Source organism: Triticum urartu, chromosome 7 (assembly GCF_003073215.2).
Source record: "Triticum urartu cultivar G1812 chromosome 7, Tu2.1, whole genome shotgun sequence".
Classification (NCBI taxonomy): domain Eukaryota; kingdom Viridiplantae; phylum Streptophyta; class Magnoliopsida; order Poales; family Poaceae; genus Triticum; species Triticum urartu.
In genome coordinates this window covers 372,471,860-372,480,614 of record NC_053028.1, presented here as the reverse complement: position 1 = coordinate 372,480,614, position 8,755 = coordinate 372,471,860, and positions in this window count along the sequence as shown.

Below are 8,755 nucleotides of genomic sequence, written 5' to 3'. Positions count from 1 at the left end.
CCAGGCCCTTTAGTACCGGTTCGTGGCATGAACCGGTAGTAAAGAGGTTGTGGCAGGCTGTTTTTAGTCCCACCTCACTCCCCTAGCAGGATTTTTACCACCTTAAATATGTTGCTTCTCAAACTATCACAAGCACTTGGTTTTCATTGAACTCTATGCGTAGAATTTGTGGTCGCAATATGAGTCTTCACCGGTTTTTAAACCGTTGAGGACTCATATTGACAATTCAGATTGTACACAAAAAGATCATTGATAATCAATGTATTTTTGATGTATATTTTTACATGTTTACGCCCTCACTCTCTCCACTCACACTCACACTCACTCGATCTCCCCCTCAATCCCCCCGCACCGATCCTCCCCCGCCGGTTGCCCCAGCTAAATGACCGTGAAATTTAAAATCACTACAAAATGAACTCTGAAAATGTTGAAACTTGGCATGGTATCATCATTTTACCCACATAGCATGTGCAAAAGAGTAGAGAAGGTTACGGCAAAAACTGGACGCACTTCGTGTACAAATTGGACAATCTCTTTCGGAGTATCAGGGTTTCGGACGAGAACTCATCTTTTACATGGGCACTTCATTTTTTTAAACTTATTTGAACTCCAGACTTTTTTGCATTCCGTATGCACCATTCAAAGTGAAGCCATCAATTTTCAACACGTTCTGACATCATTTGCTATTTTTCAGTCATTTACCGATTTGTTTAGAGAGCTAAATGATAGTGAAATTGAAAATCACTACAAAATGAACTCTGGAAATGTTGAAGCTTGGCATGGTATCATAATTTCACCCACATAGCATGTGCAAAAGAGTAGAGAGGGTTATGGCAAAAACTGGATGCACATCGTGTACAAACTGGACAATCTCTTTCGGAGTATCAGGGTTTCGGATGAGAACTCGTCTGTTACACGGGCACTTCATTTTTTTTAAACTTATTTGAACTCCAGACTTTTTTGCGTTCCGTATGCACCATTCAAAGCGAAGTCATCAATTTTCAACACGTTCTAACATCATTTGCTATTTTTCAGTCATTTACTGATTTGTTTAGAGCTAAATGACCCTGAAATTGAAAAGCACTACAAATGAACTCTGAAAAGGTTGAAACTTGGCATGGTATCATCATTTCACCCACATAGCATGTGCAAAAGAGTAGAGAGGGTTACGGCATAAACTGGACGTAGTTCGTGTACAAACTGGACAATCTATTTTGGAGTATCAGGGTTTCGGACGAGAACTCATCTGTTACACGGGCACTTCATTTTTTTAAACTTATTTGAACTCCAAACTTTTTTTGCATTTTGTATGCACCATTCAAAGTGAAGTCATCAATTTTCAACATGTTCTGACATCATTTGCTATTTTTCAGTCATTTACCGATTTGTTTAGAGAGCTAAATGACCGTGAAATTGAAAATCACTACAAAATGAACTCTGAAAATGTTGAAACTGGGCATGGTATCATCATTTCACCCACCTAGCATGTGCAAAAGAGTAGAGAGGGTTATGGCAAAAACTGGATGCACTTTGTGTAGAAACTAGACAATCTCTTTCGGAGTATCAGTGTTTCGGACGAGAACTCATCTGTTACACCGGCTATTCAAAATTTTAATAACTTATTACAACTCCGGACTTTTTTGCGTTCATTATGCACCATTCAAAGCCATGTCATCAACTTTCAACCCTTTCTGACATAATTTGATATTTTTGATGCATTTACTGATTTGTTTTGAGCTAAATGACCCTGAAATTGAAAAGCACTACAAATGAACTCTGAAAAGGTTGAAACTTGGCATGGTATCATCATTTCACCCACATGGCATGTGCAAAAAAGTAGAGATGGTTACGGCAAGAACTGGATGCACTTTGTGTACAAACTGGGCACTCTCTTTCGAACTATTAGGGTTTCGGACAAAAACTCTCTTTCGAACTACTCAGAAATAAATAGAAGAAAATAAATAAAGCAGAAAAGAAAAAAACTATATAAAAAACTACTAAGAAATAAATAAAAGAAAATAAATAAAGCAGAAAAGAAAAAAACTATATAAAAAAACTACTCAGAAACAAATAGAAGAAAATAAATAAAGCACAAAAGAAAAAAACTATATAAAAAACTACTCAGAAATAAATAGAAGAAAATAAATAAATCAGAAAAGAAAAAACTATATAAAAAAACTACTCAGAAAAAATAGAAAAAAAAATAAAGCAGAAGAAAAACTATATGAAAAATTGTTGGGGCGTTGTCCAGTGGGCCTGCTAGGCCTTGGGCATGTAAATTCAGGCTCACAAGGGCCAGCAAGCTCACAGAACAACACGCCATAGTTAGGCCCAAAAGCCTGGTTTACAGAGGAGTTCGATAGAGCGGCCACGGCTGGGTTTATAAACCAGTGCGGCTGCCCTTCGCCCGGTAAGGTGGGACTAAACTTTGCACACCGCAGCGCACCCCTTTAGTACCAGTTGGAGCCACGAACCGATACTAAAGGGGGCCGCTTCCCGCCGCTTGACCTGGCCAAATTGGCCTTTAGTACCGGTTGGTGGCTCCAGCCGGTACTAAAGGCCCCTCCTATATATATAGCACTTACGAAAAATTCAGTTTCATCTCCCCAGTTCTTCTTCAACTGCTTCGCGCGACATAGCCGCCGCCGTCGTGCCATCGCCCATCGCGCGCTGTGTCTTGCCCTCGCCGCCCCCGCCGCGCGCCGTCGCCCCCCCCCCCATCGTCGCCGTCTCGCGCCACCGCCCCGTACATCACCGTCTCACGCCGCCGCCCCGTACGTCGCCGTCTCGCACCGTCGCCCCCGGCCCGCCGCCGTCTCGCGCCGCCCCCCGTACACCGCCGCCCCCAGCTCGTACACACACATACACACACATAACACACACATAGAGAGAGAGACACACACAATTTTTTAATTATTTTCTGTTTTCTGTTGTTTAGATTAATGCATGTCAAATTGTTAATTAGATGATCAAATTAGATGAATTACGTAGATAAGATTGTTAGAATGTTAATGTTAGATGAATTAGATAGAAAAGTTAAATATTAATGTCAATTGTTAGATGAATTAGCTAGATATTAATTAGGTATATGAGATTATTTGAACTAGTTGAATTAATATAACGAGTTTATTTTTAGTAAATGCTTAGTTGAACTAGCTAGTTGAATTAGAACTAGTTTATTTTTAGTAAGAAAATTTAGGTATATGAGATTTGATGATCTAATTAAAATATTACTATATATAGCTACTTTATATATTTTAGTAAGAAAATTAATAGAACTAGTTTATTTTTAATAAAAATCTTAGTTAAATTAATAGAACTAGTTTATTTTTAGTAAGAAAATTTAGGTATCTGAGATTTGATGATCTAATTAAAATATTACTATATAAAACTAGCTACTTTATTTTAGTAAGAAAATTAATAGAACTAGTTTATTTTTAGTAAATGCTTAGTTGAATTAATAGAACTAGTTGAATTAATAGAAGTAGTTGAATTAGTTGAATTAATAGAACTAGTAAGTGTTTAATGTTTCACCTATATGAACATAGGAAATGTCATCTGACGACGAAAAAGATTTCATTATGTGCGAATACTGTGAAGACCAACGCGGCCTGTGCGACAGAAATTTCCTTGTTGATGATAGGTGCTTCAGCATCAAGCTGGATGAGACCTTCGAAGTGGATACAGTAAGTCACAATGACAAGTCTTTTTTTCGTAATTAAGCATGACTTATGCTTCATTTGCTTTGACTTATAATTTTAAAATTTCACTATTCTACTAGCGCAACCCTTGACATGCAAGAATTTTTGTCTTGGATAAGATAGGTTTCAGTGCTATGGAAACTATGGAGGTAAAGAGAGTTTACCTGAAGACCAAGCATGGTTATACTTTCAACATCAAATTATACAATGCAGACACATACACCTATTTTGAATGCAAAACTTGGCAAGCACTATGCAAGGCTTATGCATTTGAGCCCGGTATGGTTATCACCTTTGATATTCGTCTGGAAGATGATATTGAAGGTAACAGAGACATCTGGGTCGATGTGCAGACGCCTCCAATTCTACCAATATGTGAGTTTCTCAACCATATTTATGTCTTTGATATGGTTTATTCAAAAGTAGTTGACAACTAATTTCTATTGACAGCTTATTTCCATTCAAGCAAACATGTCCGACACTTGGTAGACATGACCGTCCATTGTCCCGGGGCTGAACTAAACTGCGAGGAGATAAGTCATTATGTTTCATGGCTTGAGGATCTTGATGCTGTCAAGAGAAATTATTTTCCTGAATTTGAAAATCTTAGTACTCAAAACGTGCGACCAATAGTGATCATATTGAACTACAGTCACATCTATTTAGGAAAGATGGTAAGATTTTTACTATTTGTCCTCAGTGCATCTTTTGCATACATTATTTTTCAAGCTAAACTTCATTGCTAAGTAATGTTACTATACGATGTTCTTAAACAGGGAGTCCCGATGACAGTTGTGCCTCAGTGGATCGGTACTAAAGGTCGCATGTCAATGGTTAGCTTACGGCCAAGATATCCTACAATGCACATGAGTGAATTAAGGATTTCTAATAGCGAGGAATGCTTAATAGTGAAAGATTGGAGCAAAATTGTTAACGATCGCATAGAAGTACTAGGGGGCAGCAAACCGAAGTGCATCCCATGATTAGGAGACAGTTTCATCTGCATGCTCCAATATGATGAATCAGGAGAGCTATACATGTTCTATGCTATTTTACCTGAGAGAGAGAGCAGCAGGAGTGATTATTAGCTAGTTCATGCTATTAATTAGTACTTGTTCTCTCATTTCTGTGTTCTTCGTCCTGAACTTAATTAATCTCAAAGAGTGATTTGCTTTTGTGGTGTTATGAACGCTTATAATATCATGACCATGTTGAACTTGATGATATCTTTGCTTCTGGTACAAGTGAATGTTTCTTCTTTAAGCTAGTGTTGGTGGTGATTAGATAGCGGTAATGACTATGATGATTAAATAGTGGTAATGACTATGATGATTTTTAGCTAGCTAGTATACTGTTGTTGGTGATGATATATATGATGCAAGAGTTTTTATATTAATATGATGATGATGAGTTATTATATCATTTATGAAAGAAACCGCAGATTAGTTTCAACTGGATGGATCCTAGCTAAGTGATCAAGTATATGCCATATCCATATTACCTTGATCACCTAATTAAGTGATCAAGTAATATGGATGTGGCATATACTTGATCACTTAGCTAGGATCCACATCCATCCAGTCGAAACTAATCTGCGGTACTTTCACCTAATGATTTAACAACTCATTATAATGTAAAACAATCACTAAAATTAAATTGAAAACACAAAATTAAAGGAAAAATAAAAAATTAAACCAAACCCCCCCAAATATTTAGTACCGGTTGGTGTTACCAACCGGTACTAATGGTCTACCCGCACCCGTGCCCGTCTCATGCCACGTGGTGGCACTTTAGCGCCGGTTCATGCCGAACCGGCACAAAAGACCCTTATGAACCGGCGCTAAAGCCCGATTTTGCACTAGTGGGACTCCAAGAAAATTGGTGTCAGATGGGACTTGTGTGGGTGGTGTGTGCCATACTGCTAGACGTGAATGCTAGTTATGGCCCATGCCACCCCACTATATCGAGCCTATATTGAGGTGCTGGTTACATAGAACAAATTTCCTGGAGTCCGTGCTCAGCCCTCCTCTATCTCTCTTCTCAGCCAGCCAGCAAATGTGCGGAGCCCATCGTCTGTTTGCTCACATGCGATCCCACATGCCAGTGAAAACGCAAGAGGACCCACTGAACCTACACATCTTTCACCTCGACATGCTGGTGATGAAAAACAAATCCGATAAAGATCTTCGGTGGCTACTTTTGGAGTTACTCAAGAGTAGTAAGATTCTATTTACAGTTTAACCCAAGATGCACATCACGTGGCTTCAACTACCATTCCATTTTCTTGCATGACACGACCTGGATGCTGGATGTCCTATGTGTCGGCAAAAGGAGGAAGAACTTGACCAAATCTTCTCCACATTTAGACCCGAGGAGTAGGAAACACGACAAGCCCTGTGCCTACATCATACTATGTACAAACCCACCTCACGCAGTCATGCTATCACCATATTTCTCGGCCTCAGTGCGACACCTAGCTCTAGTTGATCTAACTAGAACTAACTATTGGTTGGCTCTATGTGATGTGGAAACTTCATACTACTACGGATGCTGGCTATACTACTACGACACTAACACTCCAAGAAGTGAGTCGAAAACCATTTATAAATTGAGTTTATGACATGCAAATGTAACATTCATTACATACAACAAGTCATCAGCACACAACGACAACGAGGATACATGTTGGATTATAGATTAGTTCCAACAAAACATTCTAGTAAATACTGAAGTTTTCATCACACAACAAATAACAAGCAATGAAATGAACTTCAGCTCAGCCAATCCTCGGTGTTGGAAACGCTTGCTTTGAACCAAAAGAGTTTCTCTCGGAAGGGCCAACTACTGTCAATCTTGAGACCAACGCAGGACTGATCATCCAGGCTGAAGCGGCCTATTTCATGACCCGTATTGTGATAGCCACGGTAGGGAAGCATAGCAATGTCCGAGGTATAGATACAATTGCTTCTCATAAATGGTAGTAATGTTGTGTCAACAACAGCTGGATCGCCTTTCACCATGATTGGATAGTTTTGTCCAAGGAAGAGCGAATTTCCTCCAAGAGTATCAATACTAAACCAAGGAGAAGGTGTTGGCACTAGCACAATAGTATCCATCCCGAATACCCTGCAACGGATGTTGGAATAAGTCCGGAGAGTGCGACCATGGGAGACAACACTTGCTTCCTTATTCACATCAACGGTGCCCTGTATACAGACAAGAAGAGGTGATCCATCGGAATAAGTTGCCAGGCACCACTGAGTATATGGGTCCTCATGCTCGTGATCATCATCATTGTCATCAAGCCCTTGGTTATCTGGGAAGGGCCAGCTACTGTCAAACTTGAGACCGACGCATGACTGATCATCCAGGCTGAAGCGGCCTATTTCAATACCCATATTGTGATAGCCACGGTAGGGAAGCATAGCAATGTCTGAGCTATAGATACAATTGCTTCTAATAAATGGTAGTAATGTTGTCTCAGCAACATTTGGATCGCCTTTCACCATCATTGGATAGTTTTGTCCAAGGAAGAGTGAGTTTTGTCGAAGACTATCAATACCGAACCAGGCAGAAGGTGTTGGCACTAGCACACTAGTATCCTTCCCGAATACCCTGCAACAAATGTCAGAATAGGTCCAGAGAGTGCAACCATGCGAGACAACACCTACTTCCTTAGTAACATCAACAGTGCCCTGTATACAGACAAGAAGAGGTGATCCATCGGAATAAGTTGCCAGGCGCCACTTAGTATATGGGTCCTGCTCGTCCTCATGCTCGTGATCATCACCATCGTCATCTCCCCCTTGGTTATAATTTTTTTTCAAGTATAGGTGGTGGAATGTTCACAGGACCTTGGAAACACAAGAAGGTTAATTAGTAAAGGGAAACTAGCTAACTCGCATGCATGTGGATGAAACAATTATAATTACGGTGGAAGACAAACGTACCGAAAGCATAAGGATTCCATGCAAAAATAGTGCCACTAGTGGTGGCAGCAAACACAAGACCCTCGTATTGAATTGCATCACAGTACTCATCCTTGTATAGAAACTGATTTTTGAGCAATATGAATCTAGTCGAACTATGAAGGAAGGCAACAAGCTTGTCGAAGATAGCAACAACTACATATTCCATTAAATCCCAAGAGCGGTCGGGAACTTGACAAATTGCTATCTTCTATAGACGACAGTCACCATGACCATAGTTGAACGTATGGTCATAACCAGTGTGCTCAACCTTTGGGCAGTCTAAGATTTTTGGAAGTGGAACCCGATGAGGAGTGTACACATTCACAAGTTCCCACTCCCAGTTGGACCCAATATAAACAACCCAATCTCCATTTGCGCCTGTCCAAGCCTTACCCTCAAGCGATGGCATCTTAACATCACACGTATCATTATCAAGCAACAACAACTTGCACAAGGCGAGGCCTCCGTCGTCCGCGCGCCAGTGAGCAGGGTCACGGTGGAGAAGGTAGGGGAGATCAAACTGCTCCTGGACCCTCGGGTTCGTTGTAATGATGTTATTAGTTGAGTCGAGAATGGTCTTGAACGAACCTGCCATGCTAGCCGAGGTGATGACGTCGCACCGATCAATGAGTTCCTCCACCACGTCATCATCCAGATCGGGGCAAGAATTATGGGGTCGTTTCCGGCATGTTCCATCCATGGAGAAGACGGTCGAACAATGGCAGAAGGAAGGGTGTAGGCAAATGGAGGAGGGTGGAAGAGCGTGCGACAGTAGTACCTAATCGAGAGGGAAAGGCGCAGAGTCGGTGGACAGTTGCCACGGTACACGAAGAGGCGCCCCTCGTCCTACATAGATGTCCGTTCGGAAATTGTACAAAAGGACTCGCCGTCGTCTCGCTGACATGTTGAAACAGGACCACATGTCAGCGAAGAGGCTAGTGAGGAGCGGACGGTTGCCACAGAGGTCACACACTGACGACAAGGCCGTCATGTCAGACCTAGTGGCCACGCGGGATGGCTTCCGTCCCCCACACAAGCGAAGCCACTTCATACCTCCACACGGTTGGTCTGCCACACCGCTAT